At 31.1% G+C, this 17,662-nt stretch overlaps 1 long non-coding RNA gene across 1 annotated transcript; it reads right to left on the reverse strand.

Annotated features, from left to right (window-relative positions):
- Positions 1 to 1,731: 1,731 nt before the first annotated feature.
- On the reverse strand, positions 1,732 to 16,273 carry LOC111615817. Its single transcript, XR_002755140.1, has 3 exons — positions 15,852 to 16,273; positions 7,320 to 7,436; positions 1,732 to 2,808 (listed from the first exon to the last, which is right to left on the reverse strand). It is a non-coding gene; the product is annotated as an uncharacterized LOC111615817 (long non-coding RNA).
- Between the last annotated feature and the right edge of the window lie 1,389 nt (positions 16,274 to 17,662).

Genomic DNA, 17,662 nt, shown 5'->3' on the forward strand with positions numbered 1-17,662 from the left:
ACACATCTATAACCCGTTTGCGGTTGGTATATTCGAAACTTGAATTGTCAGTAGTATATTCAATAGGAGAATAAAGCTCATTAGAATATCGTCCACTTTTATTGAAGTTCTGCGAGCCAAGATCCGTGCGTAATCGTCTATGCAATCACTGCCAGTGTCTTCATCGTTGACTTGGAGATTAAGGGGGAGAATGGTTGGCATGCAAACTGGGAAAGAGAATCTTCAGTAGATTGTTTCTGGTCTTGCCCATGAAATGTGCATTAGGTAGAGGAGAAGCCACGCGAAAACTGTGCTTTGCAAATGGCAAGTATTTTTCATATTAAAACTCTAGTCCATTTTTCATCGGGGTGACACTTTTTTGCAACAGTGAAAAGGCAAAGAGGTCCTATGCCGAATGAAAAATGACACGGTGACGGCCACCGTTCTGGGCGTTTCTTCTTCATGATACTGACGTCACGAGCTTGCGTCAGTCACCTGCATAGATGAAAGAACAAATTTACCTAATGTGTTCGTTCTTGTCAGCATTTGTTCTGACGGACGGCCGTTCTGTTAGAAAAACAACTTCCAGTAAGTGGAGTGTTTGGTTAATCGACCCGCATTAAGAATCCAACGACAGCTTGATTTACAGTTGCAACAACATATTTAAATGAAACTTCTATTTAAATCTTTATTAACGAATTAAAATTAAATCCTAATGCACTTAATGAATTTAATTCTTAGTCAAATGCCATTTAAGTCCAGCTTTTTATTCAGTTTCGGGTGTGTTTTTTTCTCGATAATTACACCTGACGTGCATTACTTTATACGTTTTTTCTCTTTTTGTTGTGGTTATTTATTGTTGCGTGGCCGAACTCGTGAGCGATTCCCTCTCTTTATTGAAAACGCAAAATCAAATTTTATATATACTTTCATATTTTATAACGTTAAAATTAAAAATAAAAAGAAAAAAAAACATTTTAAATAATCATATTTATTTTCTACTTCTAAAAAAAAATCTATAATTTGTTTTGTAAGTGCCTGGGAATTTTGATGAGTTTACACAATGACTCATTTGACTCGTTCTCATTCCCTGCGGTGCTTATTATTACTTTTAACTATTAAAACAATTTATATAANTTTAATATTATTTTTGGTGCTCTTCTTGTGTTATTGAATGTAGTGTTGTGTCACCATGTGTCACATTTACAGGTCTATTGTTATTGGTGACATATTGTTGAGCACAAATGATTAGGCTCATTGTTGACAATAACAAAGCAATTTGTAATTTATGACTTATATTATGGTTCTTTTGATAAGCTTAATTGAATTTTTTTTCCCTCCTCCTCCTCCTCATCCTCCTCCTTGTACGAGTTTGTATAAAAATGTATTTTTTCGCTGGCGTTTTGTTTGATTTTTACGGTTATTTTTGGCATTGTCGAGTGTTTCTGCGATTATTATATGTATAATTAAACGCATTGTAACTTTTGTTTACGTTATTTATTTTAATTAAAAAACTGGAAATTTTGTTGGGGAATGCGATATCCTTCAAGCTCTTTTATTGTTTCTATACATAAAGGCATGAGTGGAGTGGGACTAGCTCGATTTCCTAAATTCTTTTTTATATCTTATGTATGTTAAATATAAAGAGAGAGACGTAGCGAGATGAATATTCTTAGTAAAAAGTGTATAATGCGGCGTTTGAATAAAATCACAATTGTTTGATTGCCCAAATATTTTACCACTTTCCCTTCGTTTCGTCGTTCGATTGTCCCATCATTGCCACCGTTAATACAAACGAACGAGAAGCTAAAACGAACGTCAAAGAAAAACTTTCAGCTCCGAATCACCGAAAGGGGAATACATCCATGTGGTGTTTGATCGTCAAGTCGTGCTCATCAGTGAGCTTTGCCGTACCCAGAGGGAAGTATTGAGGGTTCTTGATGAACTGGGTTGGTGCTTGATCACGTACCTTTACAAATATGTAAGCGGCTTTCGGCAGGATCGAGGGGAGACTATTCTGTCTTGTGCAAACAGCACAGTAGAGATGGTTCCTTTTAATCCAGTTTTACATTAACTACCCATCTCTCTTTCTCTTTCACGATTATTTTGTCTCCTTGGTGATTGGAAGAGGACACTTGAATCGAGTGGGTCTATGCTAATTACACAAGCGTTTTCTGGTGATGGTCGCCGCCGCTGTAAGTCCACCCCCGTTTTAATCCCCTTTTACTATTTGTGAGCTGAAAACTTCTACTAAGTACGTTAGTTGCTTGTATCGATCGTCTGTTTGTTGTACCTACAGCCCGTCCAAAAAGATGTTTCTTTTAAGAGACAACGTGCCAGTGATTAAATAATAATAATAATAATAAATCATACTTATTATCCGGTAAGTTGATATATAACTGGTATTGTATAAAAACTAATTTTCTCCGAGTTAACGATCTCTCGTTTATCTACAGATTAGTTTAAACCGAGTTTTTGAAAGTTTAACTGTTTCCATAGAAATAATTCTATTGTCATGGATCAAGTAGGTCCAACTGTCAACCCTTAGATTGGCAGTACACAATTTTCCGTTAGCCACTAGATTGTGTCCATGTCAAAAACAGCAGGTCCTACCTGACAGATGGTCACTCCATCTAAACTTACCACTCTATCATCTTGGCTCCAATATTGCTTATATTCGGCCATCAGATTGCTGTCACCATTTGTCCTTGAAAATATTATTGTTCTCTGTAACCATTAACTCAACTAATTGTGTGTTGCCATATTGGATCGTTCAATCAACTGATTATTTCATAAAATGTATCGTTCCATTCACAAACAGATACAATTCTATAATTGGAAAGAAAAAAAAACATATAATTACAAATCGTCTCGACAAAAAAAATAAATAATATATTAATAAAAATTAAAGAAAGAAACAAAAGGTATAAAAAGTAATGATTCGCTCCAAAGATAAGAGAGAATAAAATTTACAATTTTCTCTTTCACTTCTGTACAATTTCTTCAATCGGGACCTTTTTGTAGCCTTCTGAAACAAGTTTAATGTCGTGGAGTAAAGGCCTAGTAATTTTTATATCCACTGGTACGTTAAGATCCTTTCAAGTACGAGAACTATTCGGTTTGGAGAAGTCTCGAAAAATCATCGAAGGTTTTTATTACTCGACTGAATGATTCGAGATTTTCTGAGACAATCATCTGATCAATTCAATATAAAACCTTACATTTCTTATTCTATTTTAATCCTCACTTTTTTGTTAAAAAAAAAGTAACCAAAAATAGATTTTTCAAACATTAAAATGAAGTTTTCGTCCAAGCAAAACTAATTTTAGAATATTAAGAAGAGTCAACCGTATCGATAACTTGAAACATTGTCCAAACTAGTGTATAAATGGAATATGAAAGTGTGAAACACCTCTAGCAATAAGCGAAATTAAACGGTGCATCAAACTATAGACACTCTGTTAACAACTATGACTAAGTTGAATAACAAATTATAATAGTATAACTATTGGGCAAGTGTATGAGTTATCTATACAATCATCTAATAACTTTTAATAGAAACACATACATTTAAATATAACTCAATAATTATAGTAGCTACTTTAAGAGTTCAATGTCTGTATGAAGTACAACATGTAACTAATGTTCAATAACAGACTCCTATAATAGAAATTCGATACATTCGCCCTAACTCTTATGAAAGACAATAACTTTATTACGTATTGGATAAAATATATTTAAAAAAATATTAAGTTTATTAACCAGTTATTTTTTTTTTGGTATGAGCCTGTTAGGAGCTCATACGTAAGAGTTGAAATTATTATTTTATTCTTAAATTCAAATTCTGAACAGGGTATACGGGTATGAAAACACTTAGTTATGTCATTCGCACTTCTTTCGGGTATACCTGTACAATTGTACCTAGCTTTAAATACATGAAATCCTTGTTTTAATCAATAATTCATGTTTAAAATATAAATTTTATTTTTAAAAAAATCAGTGTTATTGAATAGGAAACGACATTTCAATAAATAATTATACAAGAGAAATTTTTAAAGCAAAATATAGCAATTTCTGCCTAAGAGAGCGTACGAACGAGCGTAAGAAATTCGTAATCGACATGCTAAAAAGGAAAAAAAAAGTGTACAGAATTTTCCTAAAGAATTAATTCGAGCAAAAGAAACATAATTTTATTAACATAAGCAATCATTAGTCGGCGTCACGGTTATTTTCTCTAACAATTAAATTAAAACGATAAACAAACTATTTAATTTTTCGCTAATAATTCCCTTTCGTAAAAAGTCTACTTAATAAAAACAATTATTAACGTCTGTAAAAGTGTTAAACTTTATTAGATTAATATTATTAATTTTTATCTCATCGTTTAACATTTTATAATTTATCGGAAGATTATTATCTCCGTGTTTGGATAATTAGATCGTTTAATTATCATTAAAGAAACAAATCTTATTGTTTCAATGATTTATGGGTTAAGTTATTAATTTTATTTTATATTTAACTGTTTCGCTTTTTTTTATTTTTCCCCTTTTTCTTTTCTTCTTCTTCATCTTCTTCTTGCCCCCTTTCTTTTTTGAATGATAATCTTTCAATCTTTTGTTTCTATATTTTTCTTCTTTAGTAACTATTAGAATTCTTAAAATTCTTTCACTTTTTGAAATTTTCTTTTGAAACAGAAATTAATCTTTCTTGTTTCGTTTAGAATAATTTATTTATTATTTTCTAACACATTCTTCTACTTCTTCTTCCTTTCCTTCCTTTTGTTTACTGTTAGAATCATGATTTTGTTCCCTTATAAACAATAAACGATTTTATTCCTTTTTTTTTTCTTTTTTTAATTTTAATTTAATGCATTATTTATATATTTACAATTTCGCAATACACTCTTCTACTTCTTCCTTCTTTCGTCCCTTTGTTTACTATTAGATTCATGAATTTGTTTCCATGTAAACAGAAAACAACTTCCTTTTTCTGTCTTTATTTTTAAAATATATATTAAAATCATTTTGTTTTCTTGTTTATCATAATTGAATACTGTATATTCTTTTCTAATAGGTACAACGTTCTTCTCCTACTCCTTTCTACTTCCCTCCCTTTGTTCGGTATTAGAATCAGGACTTTCTTCCTTATAGATTGTAAATGATTTAGATTTTTAAACTATAAAATCAATTTTATTTCACACTTCTTTCTTTTTTTTTAATATATTTAATACTTTATAACACATTCTTCTACTACTAACTCTCTCTCTCTCTCTCCATCCTCCCTTTGTTCACTGTTAGAATCAGGATTTTGTTCCTTTCTTTATTTTAATTTAAAAATTGTTTTCCTTCACTTCTTTTTCATTTTTAAATTTTATTTTACAGAAATTACTATTTTAATCTATTATTCCTTACAAGCATACATTTTTGAAAAGGACTTTTTAATCTTTCATTCTTTCTACTTTTGAAACACAGATTTTTGACTTTGTAATCTCTATTTCTTTTACTTCTTTAACAAATATGTTCATGCTATGTTATTATTATTTTTTTTTCCTCTTTCTTTTTTCTTTCTTTTAAAGCATAAATTGGCTCCTTAAAATTCTTTACATTTGAAAACATTTTATAATAATTTCCTTTTCTTTGAAACAAAAGAAATGTTTGATGTTATAGACATACATTGCTTTGTATAAATCTTTCAACCTTTTTATTTTCCTTAAAATGTATATATTTTCTAATATTTTTGCCACATATTTTTCTCTCGTTTGTGCAAAAAGCAAATAGAATGATTAATATTAAATAAAATTAAATTAGAAAATTGTTTTAATTCTTAATACAGTATATGTAGTCCTTGAATGAAATTATTATATTAAATGATTTTAAAATTGAATTTTGTTTTTAATTTATCGAATTAGTAAATTATTAAATGAATAAATTCCGAAAGAGAAATTAAAATTTATAAATTTTTAAAGATTTTTTCTAATTATTAAATGCATTTTCAAATAGAAAACGATATCAAAAATCTCATATTTTCTTTTGAATTTCTCTAATATAAAATTTAATCTGTAAATTTTGCAAAATTATCGAAGGTGATAATTCAAATAAAATATATTTCTTTCTCTTGTTTCAGAAATTATAATTAATTATTGCCAGTTACTATTACATTATAGGTTATAAGACTGGAGATATTTAAACCCATTACGGGTGGGTTTGACTCTTTGAATTTCAATGGGGTCTAGGATCGCATTAAAGGGATGTAGAATGATTAAATTCATATATTATGCAGTTTAAATTGGGTTCGAATATAGCAGTTAAAAACCTGGTGTTTTATCGTCGTTTAAAAGTCTCGATATAACGTAAATTTTCGTGTTTATTTTACATTTTCTCTTAATTTTACACTATCTTAAATGCATTGTTAACGTGTCATATAAACTATTTCTGACTTTAATCACTCTTATTATTGTTTAATCTAACGTTTTTACTGTTTTAAACTGTATTTACTTTTAATTAGCATCTAATTTTCCTCGAAAAATCCTTTAAATTCGAAGTAATACAATGTATATTTTATATAAAACCTTCTAAACTGATATAAAATGTAATCCTATATATTTATTATGTCTAGTGTAAAAAAGAAAAAAAAATGAAAAATTCCAATTTTATTTTCATATTTTTCTTCCTAATCTCTTGACAAAGGTTTGCCATTTAACGCCAATTTTATTCTTATAATTTAACTAAATTCAAACTTAGTATAAATATATTTTAATAATTCATTTTTTTTAAAAAAATTCCAAGCATTTAATACAAATTAATATATATATATAAGATTTATACAAAGCTTTATATATATAAGTTATACGTTTAAAAAACAATTATAAATTTTTCTTTTGTTGTAGAAAGTGATACTGAGCTATAAATGTGTTATGGGGGGAAAAAAAGTAAAAAATGAAGGAGCGAGATAAAAATAAAAAAAAAAAACAGTCAAAAATCTTCTTTCCTGTTTGATTGACGATCTCGGCATATTTGAAAAATTGACTTTAAAGAAATAATTTAAAGAATGAAAAAATTAATGGAAGAAAAGATTTCTCAAATTTGAATAATTGTTCTTTTTCTCACGAATTAATTTTTTCCGCTATTGTTTTCTTTTCCCTATTTCTTTTATTATTTATTTGTCCTCAAGCTTTCCCTCCCTTTAAATACATTTTTGTTAACAGCTGATATCACGTGGTCTTATATATATATATATATAACCCCGTGATATTTGAATAAATTTAAAAATTATATATATTTCTAACAATACATTTACTTACTCGATTCTTAATTACTATATTCTAGAAGATATTACTTAACTCTTAATTGCTGAATCCTTAATTACTGTTGTATGCCAACATATCTTGGGGGTACTTTTATGAAAAGTTAAAATAATTAAAACTTTTATTCATCCGAACGTAACTCGATGTATGATTTCTGTAAAATAAAGTAAAAGATAATATAATAATAATATAAAAATAAAACAAAATAAAATCAAACCTGGAGGATGAAGAAAAAGAAGAAGAAAGGGGGAGGAGGGAAGAAGAATTCAAAAGGAAAACATAGCATACTTTCCATTTAATCTTTTTCTTCTTCAACACTTGGTCTTTTATGTGACACCCAGAAAATAAATGCGGTCTAAATCATTGTTTTTAAGGCCGGATTATAGTAATACTTCTTTAAACTTTCAGGAAGGGGATGCTAAAAGTTGAATAAAATCGAGAAAAATTCTGCTCTTGGTAATCTTTATAAAATTCCATCACGTGATCACTCATCAATTCTATCTCCTCTCGGTTATCTTATTTTATTTTATTATTATTATTATTTTTTTTATGTAGTTAAGTTATGCTAATATAAAGGTTATATATAAAGGCCTATATTATTCTTTGATTCTTAAATTATATTTTAAAAATTTTTAAACGAATTAATTTTCTCTCTTTCGTCGAATTAATTGGCTCGAAAAAAATCAGAAGAATAAGAAGAAGAAGGAAAAAAAAATCTGTATTTTAATCATGATTTAAATGTAAACGTATGAGCCACTTTCACCTTCAATTACGATAGCGTCTGACGTCACTTTGACGTGAGTGTTGTCGTAATCGATTTAGCCGAATACGTTATGACGTCATAAATTTTCAATTCGCCTAAACGTTTTCCACCTGTGGTAACTATTTTACTACGTGTATTTTTTTGTTTGTTTGTTTGTTTGTTTTTTAATGGCTCCTTCATCGATTTGTAAATATAATTAACGCTATCAGCGCTAGTTAAATTTAAAAGAGTGTGGAGTAAGAATTGTGTGAGAGGAGGAGGAGTATTGGAGTATAATAAGCGACCCCTCCTCCCACTCTTGTAGTTCTTGATTCGTCCTTTTATCTACTTTCGTACCTGGAAGTAGTTTGTCAGTTGCACAACATTTCCTTCGCCAGTTGAAAAAACAACATCCAGACAAACAGTCACCAGAGGTGTTGCTATAAATAACTCTTTTTCGATTTTAATTTTTATAAAGAATAATGAAATGTCACTCAAACAAGACGAAGTGTTGATTTGTTTATTTTTGAAGTAAGCAATTTTCAAAAAAGTCTTCGTAAGCTGCAATTTAGGGGATGAGAATAAAGGCAAAAAGTACTTTAAAAAATAAGAAGAAAAAAGAAAGGAAACATATTTCGGTGTGTGCTATTGGCGTAACGCACGTGACCTTATTGTCGTCCTCTTTCACGAAAAGGAACATTTAGAGAGAATTTATCAAACGAACATAATCGCAAAAGTAAAGTTGAACTTATACTGTGTGATCAATTCTGTGAGAGGTATTTTATATTTTAGTTTCCATTTTTTTTTTCTCTCTCTCTCTCTCTCTCTCTTCCTGTTCTCCTTTTCTCGTCTTATCCCGACAGAGAAAAGTTGTAAACGCAAAACGTAAGGTGCAGTAATTTGTAAAAAGTCCCATATTGTTTGTAGCAAAGGCGAGTTGACAGATCACTTTAGCCAACACAAGGACTGTGACTTCATCTTTCTCTACTCCTTGTGCTGACGTGGACAGTTGGCAGTCGTCCAGTAAAGTGGAACCCCCTGACAACCCCCAGACAGACATCGTGGCGACAGCACATTAGTGCCATATGGTGCCTTTCGGTAAGGAGTGAACTAACTCTGACCATTGTCCAAAATGTCCCCTTTGAGGTAAACTTCGGCATTCACACGCTTTTAGGTAGAAAGCATTTTTTGGGGGTGGGTTGATGTCACTTTTCTAACTTTGTAGCGAATTAGATATGTTTCGCGGAAAAGAGAATAAACAGAGAAAGACAGGAAGAGGAAGAAAGAGAGAGAGAGAGAAAGTTTTTCTTATTATTTATTTTATTTTTTATATTTATTTAGAGCGTAAGATGAAACACAAACACATCTATAACCCGTTTGCGGTTGGTATATTCGAAACTTGAATTGTCAGTAGTATATTCAATAGGAGAATAAAGCTCATTAGAATATCGTCCACTTTTATTGAAGTTCTGCGAGCCAAGATCCGTGCGTAATCGTCTATGCAATCACTGCCAGTGTCTTCATCGTTGACTTGGAGATTAAGGGGGAGAATGGTTGGCATGCAAACTGGGAAAGAGAATCTTCAGTAGATTGTTTCTGGTCTTGCCCATGAAATGTGCATTAGGTAGAGGAGAAGCCACGCGAAAACTGTGCTTTGCAAATGGCAAGTATTTTTCATATTAAAACTCTAGTCCATTTTTCATCGGGGTGACACTTTTTTGCAACAGTGAAAAGGCAAAGAGGTCCTATGCCGAATGAAAAATGACACGGTGACGGCCACCGTTCTGGGCGTTTCTTCTTCATGATACTGACGTCACGAGCTTGCGTCAGTCACCTGCATAGATGAAAGAACAAATTTACCTAATGTGTTCGTTCTTGTCAGCATTTGTTCTGACGGACGGCCGTTCTGTTAGAAAAACAACTTCCAGTAAGTGGAGTGTTTGGTTAATCGACCCGCATTAAGAATCCAACGACAGCTTGATTTACAGTTGCAACAACATATTTAAATGAAACTTCTATTTAAATCTTTATTAACGAATTAAAATTAAATCCTAATGCACTTAATGAATTTAATTCTTAGTCAAATGCCATTTAAGTCCAGCTTTTTATTCAGTTTCGGGTGTGTTTTTTTCTCGATAATTACACCTGACGTGCATTACTTTATACGTTTTTTCTCTTTTTGTTGTGGTTATTTATTGTTGCGTGGCCGAACTCGTGAGCGATTCCCTCTCTTTATTGAAAACGCAAAATCAAATTTTATATATACTTTCATATTTTATAACGTTAAAATTAAAAATAAAAAGAAAAAAAAACATTTTAAATAATCATATTTATTTTCTACTTCTAAAAAAAAATCTATAATTTGTTTTGTAAGTGCCTGGGAATTTTGATGAGTTTACACAATGACTCATTTGACTCGTTCTCATTCCCTGCGGTGCTTATTATTACTTTTAACTATTAAAACAATTTATATAATTTCTTAAGTATTGAAAAAAATTGATTTTTGTTTATAGTTTTTTTTTCCAGCATACAAAAGCTTCATTGTAGCAAGGGGTTGTTTTTCTCCGTTTAACCAGATGACCGCAATATCTCAAGTGCTTGTTTGTTGCTTCGTCGTGTTACTATAGTAACGGTACTAGTGCAGCATGATCTGTCACGTGGCTACATGAGATTAAACAGGTGTTTTGTTCGTCCTCTTTAGACAGGTGGAACCCGATTTTCTCTGAAACTCTGCTTAAAAATACATTAAAAATATATATATATATTTGTATCCGTTGGTTGAAGCTTAAAAAGGTATAACGTGAATAGGCATTAAATTTTAATTGTTATTATTAATCCGAAGCCTTTTCGCCTTTAGAAAATAAAAAGAATTTGTTTAGATATTCGCTAAATCTGTTGCTTTTTTAGTAGAGAAAAAAAAGGGCGAGACTCTTAAAAAAGTCGTTAGGATGAAAAAACATAGCATGAGTTTAAGGAAGATTCTCTTATGGGTATGTAACTATCCATCACGAGCAATTGACAAACTGCAAGGTCATGATTACTTTTCTTATATGCATCGATCATTAATTGGATAGTCTGAGGTCATATTGATTAATTAATCCAAACAAGTTTGCATATAAGAGAACGGAAAGACGAAAAGAAAGGTTTTCGGATGCGGACCTAAACATCTGGTGTTTGGGCTTGCTATAGCTGTGGCTGGATCTTTAATGAAACTCTGGATGATGGATTTGAGTTTGATGGAGTAGGAGATCGGGACGAAACAGAAACGAGGAAAGAAAATATACCAGTTTACAATAAACGTAACTTTGATAATATTAAAACACAACAAAATGGAGCTTTTTACGGGAGAGCATTTTTGCCTTTATGGTATAATGTGATTCATTTATAAGGAGTTTTTCGTTAAATTTATGTCCCGATTAAGGGAGGCCTTTTTAAAAGTTTTATGTTTAAAGAAGAAAAATCGTTCATTATAATAATAATTTGTTACTGAATGCTTAAGAATCGGGTTAAAGACGGAATGATAGAACTGATAGTTATTCTAAGAAACAATATTCCATCAGAAGAAAGTTTCAATGGAAGAATTTGATGCTGGAGAGTAATTTAGCTGACACAAGAACAGAGAGAGAAGACACAATAAAGAAAAAACGATAGGAAACAAAAGTATAGGGGTGACACTTCAAAATTTCTGACATCTCATCTACTTTCTTTGTCACCGGAAGTTTTCTTCAGACTAAGTGGCCAGCCACTGGATGTTATTAATGTTCCTTAGGGATGCAGCAATTGTTCACTCCAATGCACCGATCCCCATTCAATCAGGAGCAATTTTTGAGAGACGACATGTCAAGAGGTGTTGCTGGATTACAGGCCTGAGATGATGAATGCCTCTGCTTCCTTGCTCCCATTGCGCTTTGCCCTAACAATTACAGCAGCATCTCGAATAGCTCGGACGCCTTTAGGCAAATCTCGCTTCGGATTTTTTCTCTTCTTGTTTTTTCTCTATTCGCCATTATTCCCCTTTATCCATCCCCCTAACCTAACAAACGCAGACGTTGTACCTGGTTATTCCATACGTGGCTTTCCTGATAGCGGCGATTTTCCGTTCCTTACTTGTACCGATCATCAACTCTGTACCTCAGATGATTTGAGGTAACCAAGCCGTTCAACCGCGGAGATGAACATGAAAGAACCCCATTCATCAGCATTAAGAAAGATAAATGAATTGTTAAGGTACTGTTCAAGGCGAACTGTCAAGATAAAACTGTGCAACGGTCGACCGATGTCGGTAAGTTTCCTGCCGCCAGAGATGAGAGGGGAAAAGTGATTTATGTGCAGACATATGCGACATTTAGAAGACATGGTCACAGCGATTGTGCATGATTTTCTTCTTTTGTGACTCCGATGACTGCCCTCGACCATTTAAATGCTGCTAATTCCAAGCATTCAGGAGAAGGGTTGATACGCTTGAACAACTTCCGTACGGTATTGACCAGATAGACAATATATCAACATTTGGCCAGCCAAGTCGAACTTCTTTGTTATTTCCTCCCCCTAAGTCAAACTTAAATTCTCTCTATATATATGCCTGATGTAGTAGTTGGATACACAAAAACTCCCATCGCTCATTCCATCATTCAAATATTGCTACTTATTGTTTTTCAAGCAAAATAATATTTTTATTCCCTAAAAGAAAACCAAAAGAGAACGGCACAAACGTAAACAACCTTTCAAACTACAATGTGATAAAAGATAAGCTTATAAAACCTATAGGCCTACTACAGGCAACAAAATAATAAATTTAACATTACAGTTTTCCTACGTTTATTGTTCATAGCAGATTATAAAAATACTTATGCATATAAATATAATGCAAAAAGAATTACGTATGTAGAAGCTTGTGTGAATAGAAAGGGAAAATTCTGTGCCAGAGAAACATGTCTCCATAATAGAGATCACGAATAAATCTCACATCCCCACTTTCTGCCCCCTTCCCACCGGTAACCTGTGCACCAGCCATCCGTTTCCTGAATTTTGGCAATGTTCCAACGCCAGCCCGGTAACTGTGGCTGAAAAGACCTTCAACCAGGTCATTGCAAATAAGGACACATCTCTTCACACAATCCTATTGTTAATTGGATAGCATCGCTACCATATAGATCCGTAATATTCTATCGAGTCGTCGCAGTTATCAGAAAAATTTACGATTAAAATAAAGTAAAAGACTTCATGCTGATTTCTCTCCACTACAACTGTCGTCACGAAAATGTCATCGTTGAGTAATATTATTATATACTTTTTTTTTTCATTATTATTATTATTCCTATTCCTTTCTCCCATCTTCTTTTTCCCTTCACATAATCTCTATTTGGTGATTTACACAGCTTTTGCACAGAAAATAGATGAATGTCACATTAGGCTATACGTCATTTTTAGATGATAAAATGGCGCAGGTCTTTGTGAGGTGTTCCACTTACGGTTGTGTGAAACGTTTGACGCCTTTGTGACTGGAACGGAAATGATGGGATATACCAGACAACACTGTTGATGTCAAATTGACAATTGTGAATATATGTTACCGTATAATCAAGTAAAATCGTCCCTACTTGAATTAAGCTTTATAATACGTGAATAATAAAGTGACGATCGATACAATTAATTTGGACAAGTTTACTAACATTAGCCTATCCGTAAATTTGTCCAGATGACTGTTATCTTAATCTATCAACAACTTAGCTTACTCCAAGGTGTCAGGTATCGATAACCAATAAAATATATAACCGTGACACTGTTTGAAGAGTTTTGTCTTTCTATACTTGCTCTTTTTTTTATATGCTTTTAACGGTTCGTCTTTTTTTTTTCCTATTAAATAATTTAATTACGCTTTTCCTCGGGAGGCAGTTTATAAATTAAATATTTGTCTACTCTTTTCTGTTGAAGGTTTAGATTTGATTTCTTACCGAGGATTACTTATCACTTAAAAGTGACTCTTCTCATCACCGGTCGAAATTTAGCTTTAGAAGTATGAATACTTCTCTTCAAAAAAACGCCATTCTAATTAAAAAATCAACGTGTGTTTTTTTTATTATTAAATGACTCTTTAAACGATTACTAAGTGATCTTTGCCATTAATAGTTATTAATCTTTGTTATTTGTTTAACTAAAACTAATGTAGATAAACTAATAATGTATGTGTACACTTATCTATACGTGTGTATACAGAGAGAAAGCTAGATGCTCACCTCCCGCTAGAAAGATGTAAAAGGAGATGAATCTGGGAATGATTATTATATAGAGTATGGTACAGGGGACCGTAACTCTTAATAAATTCCGAGATTTGTTAAAAGGCCTGGGGGGCCTATGACGTTTAACACGAGTGTTACACGCAAGAATTTGGCCCGGGAAGTTGTTTACATCATTGTTTAATAAGATACTCGAATGAAAAGTGAAATATACTTCAAAATATAGGCTAAGAGTTTCAAATAGATTATTTCTCTATTAAATTTGGAATTTAAAATCACTCTCAATATTACTATTAATAATTTTTAATTATCTCAATAATTATAATATTATTTTAAACTATATAAAAGTCTTTTGTAGATGGGAAAGATAATTCATAAATGTGTTCTGAAAGTTTGTAAATAAATAAATAAAAATACTTTACGGCATCACCCAAAATTTTATACAAAGAAGAACAGAACTAAATGGAAAAAAAAGAGTACTTTACTCGAGATTTTTAACTTAAAGAGTAGAGTCTATCGCCTCGAAGGAATTAATTACGCTTGCAGGAATCTTATTTTCTATTGAAAAGTATTATTGTGGAATATTTTAACTTTTCTTTTCATCAAATGTATTCATTTAAAGTATCGATCCGACTTTACTCCAAACAAAAAAAAAAAGCATTAATTCCTTTTTAAATACCGAAACGAAACTATTTTGGAATTTCTAAAAAATTCAATTAGAAAAAGTTTCATATTATTTATATCAGATTCTTCAATATTTAATTTAAAAGATGCTACTGATTTTCATATTTGTAAACATTTCGCTATAATTAAACACGAGTCGAGGGATTAGAAATCATATATATATATTGTTTTCTTCTCTCGCCCGGGCAATTCTCTGATAGGAAAGGTAGAAAATTGAGTATCCCCGAAGCGAAAAATAATATCTTAATGACGTGCCTCCATCTAGGTGTACAAACAAGCACTAAAAATGGGCATTAAAAACCGAAAATATTTTATGATTATTCATCAGAAACTAAAATTATTCTCTCTCTCTCTCTTTCTCTTTTTTAAATAATAATAATAATAATAATTGATGAAGTTTATTTTATTATATAATCATTTTCGTATATTGTTGTGTAAATTTTTCAACAATTATTACGTAATTTAGGTGTTTATTTCTCTGAAAAAAACATATATTATGTATCTTATTCGGTGGATAAATCCTATAATTTCTTCAGGAGTTATTGTGTAAAGCTGAGAGTATATATTCTTAGAATATTGTTGTGNTTCTCTGAAAAAAACATATATTATGTATCTTATTCGGTGGATAAATCCTATAATTTCTTCAGGAGTTATTGTGTAAAGCTGAGAGTATATATTCTTAGAATATTGTTGTGTAATTTCTTCAAAATTTATTATGTGACGTCTTAAAAAAATGATGCGTTGTCTTTTTTAGAAAACTAATTTTACTCCTATTCAAAAACCTGACAATAATTTCTAAAGAAGTTTATGAAAAGCATCATTTTTTGAAGGTTACATAATAATTTTTAAAAGGATCTTATATAATAATTGTCTATCATCGTAAATCTCATAATTCAATGGTACTCACTTGATGATTGCTCAGTATCAAAAGCATTTCTATTCTTTACCCCGTGTTAATACGATTCTTGTTATGATGTCTTCTTGATTGCTGTTATCATTCTTTTAAACGATGTGCACGATAACACTCTTCAGTCTTTATCTATGATTATATATCATTAGGCTTTGCTTTGTGGATGACTTGCTTTTGTTTCGTGCTAAAGTAACTTATTACTTGCAATTCTTAGTAGCCTGAAATGAAACATGATGATTAAAAAAAAAAAATTTAAGAAACTTATATTAATTGTTGTTTGCTTAACATTTAATTCGAGGTGATTCTTAATTAACACTATAGATGATCTTAATTAAGTTGCTGCAATAAATTAGCAGTAAGTTACTGGTTATAATTAGATACTATCACGTTTAAAATCGCCGTACGAATTGAAGTGACGGTTTGTTTTTTACGTGTAGTTTCCTGGTTTTCTATAATTTTAAATTTTATATAATATTCACGTTATAACTTAGAACCAGGTATTAAAGAAATAACGGGGTTAAGATGCTTCTTAACCCCATTATTTCCTAGCGCTTTCAATTAGCAAATGGTTAAATGAGGAAAGGTAGGCCTACATTTATAGATCTATAAATCGATTCTAGTGTGTTATTTCTGAATAGTCGTTTAGCCTTTCCTTAAGATAGCATAAGAAAAACAGCAGTTTAATTATCCTAAATAAAATAAATTCTCTACTTAAGTGTTTAGCACGAAAACAAGCTTTTAATTAGACTAAATAGAATAAATCCTCTCCTTATCACGGTATAGTAATGAAAACAAGAGTTTAATTAACAGAAGAAATTCTTGAGTATACAAACTTAAGAACTAAGAGAAGTACAAAAGCAAAATTTTAAAGAAAACTTTAGAATCTTAAACGGGATTCACGCAAAAAGGGATATGCTGAACACGCTCTTCTTGTGATTAGTGAAGAATAATCACTAGAAGAGCGTGTACTGTATATTAAATTATAAACATGTCCGTATATATTCCTTACCTAAATAGCACACATCAATGAATAATACTTCTAAGATATTGTCGAAAGTTCTAAATTCCTCACAATCTTTTTAAAAGATAAAGCATGTGTCTGAAAAACCATCGATCGAAAATCGTTACAAATTATAGAAAATTATTTCTTGAAGTAGAATCCTTGATTCTTTGCTTTTATCTATATTAGTTCGGCTTTTTCGATAATTCGATATCAACAGTTTTACATCTGAAGCGTAAACGATGACAAGTATCTTAACATTTTTTTTTTTTATTTCTTTCAATTCTTGTCTTTATGTATTATTCTGAATTTCGTGATTACTTTAAAATAATTCCTGTATTCAATTTGTATGATCAAATTTATTACAAAATCTTTACGCTTGACAAAACGATTCTAACACTCCTTAACTAGTCACTAATAAGTGGTCCAGATGTTCGTCTTGCAGATCGTATCACAGTGGGATGTGTTTTGAATTCTTTCGTTCTTCGTGAAGAAGCATTGTGACTTTGTCATCAATAGTTCAGACATAATGTGTGATTCACGTAGGTTCTTCAATGAAACATTCTTTCACTGTAACTCAATTCAAAACACGCATCCTACTGTGCTAGATCTGCAAGGCGAACATCTGGAGAGCTAAGTGTTTGATTAAAAGTATTTCTTTTCGGTTTCGGGACTTTATTATTATATCCTGTCGTGTAATAATAAGATAAAGTAGACACGCGAGAGTGATGTCAGTTATATTAAAAACAATACTTAATATTTATGAAAAAATATTGTTTTTTTTGTGGTATTTAAGAACGAAACAATT

This window comes from Centruroides sculpturatus, unplaced genomic scaffold, assembly GCF_000671375.1.
Source record: "Centruroides sculpturatus isolate CEXI.00-Female unplaced genomic scaffold, Cexi_2.0 scaffold2739, whole genome shotgun sequence".
Lineage (NCBI taxonomy): Eukaryota > Metazoa > Arthropoda > Arachnida > Scorpiones > Buthidae > Centruroides > Centruroides sculpturatus.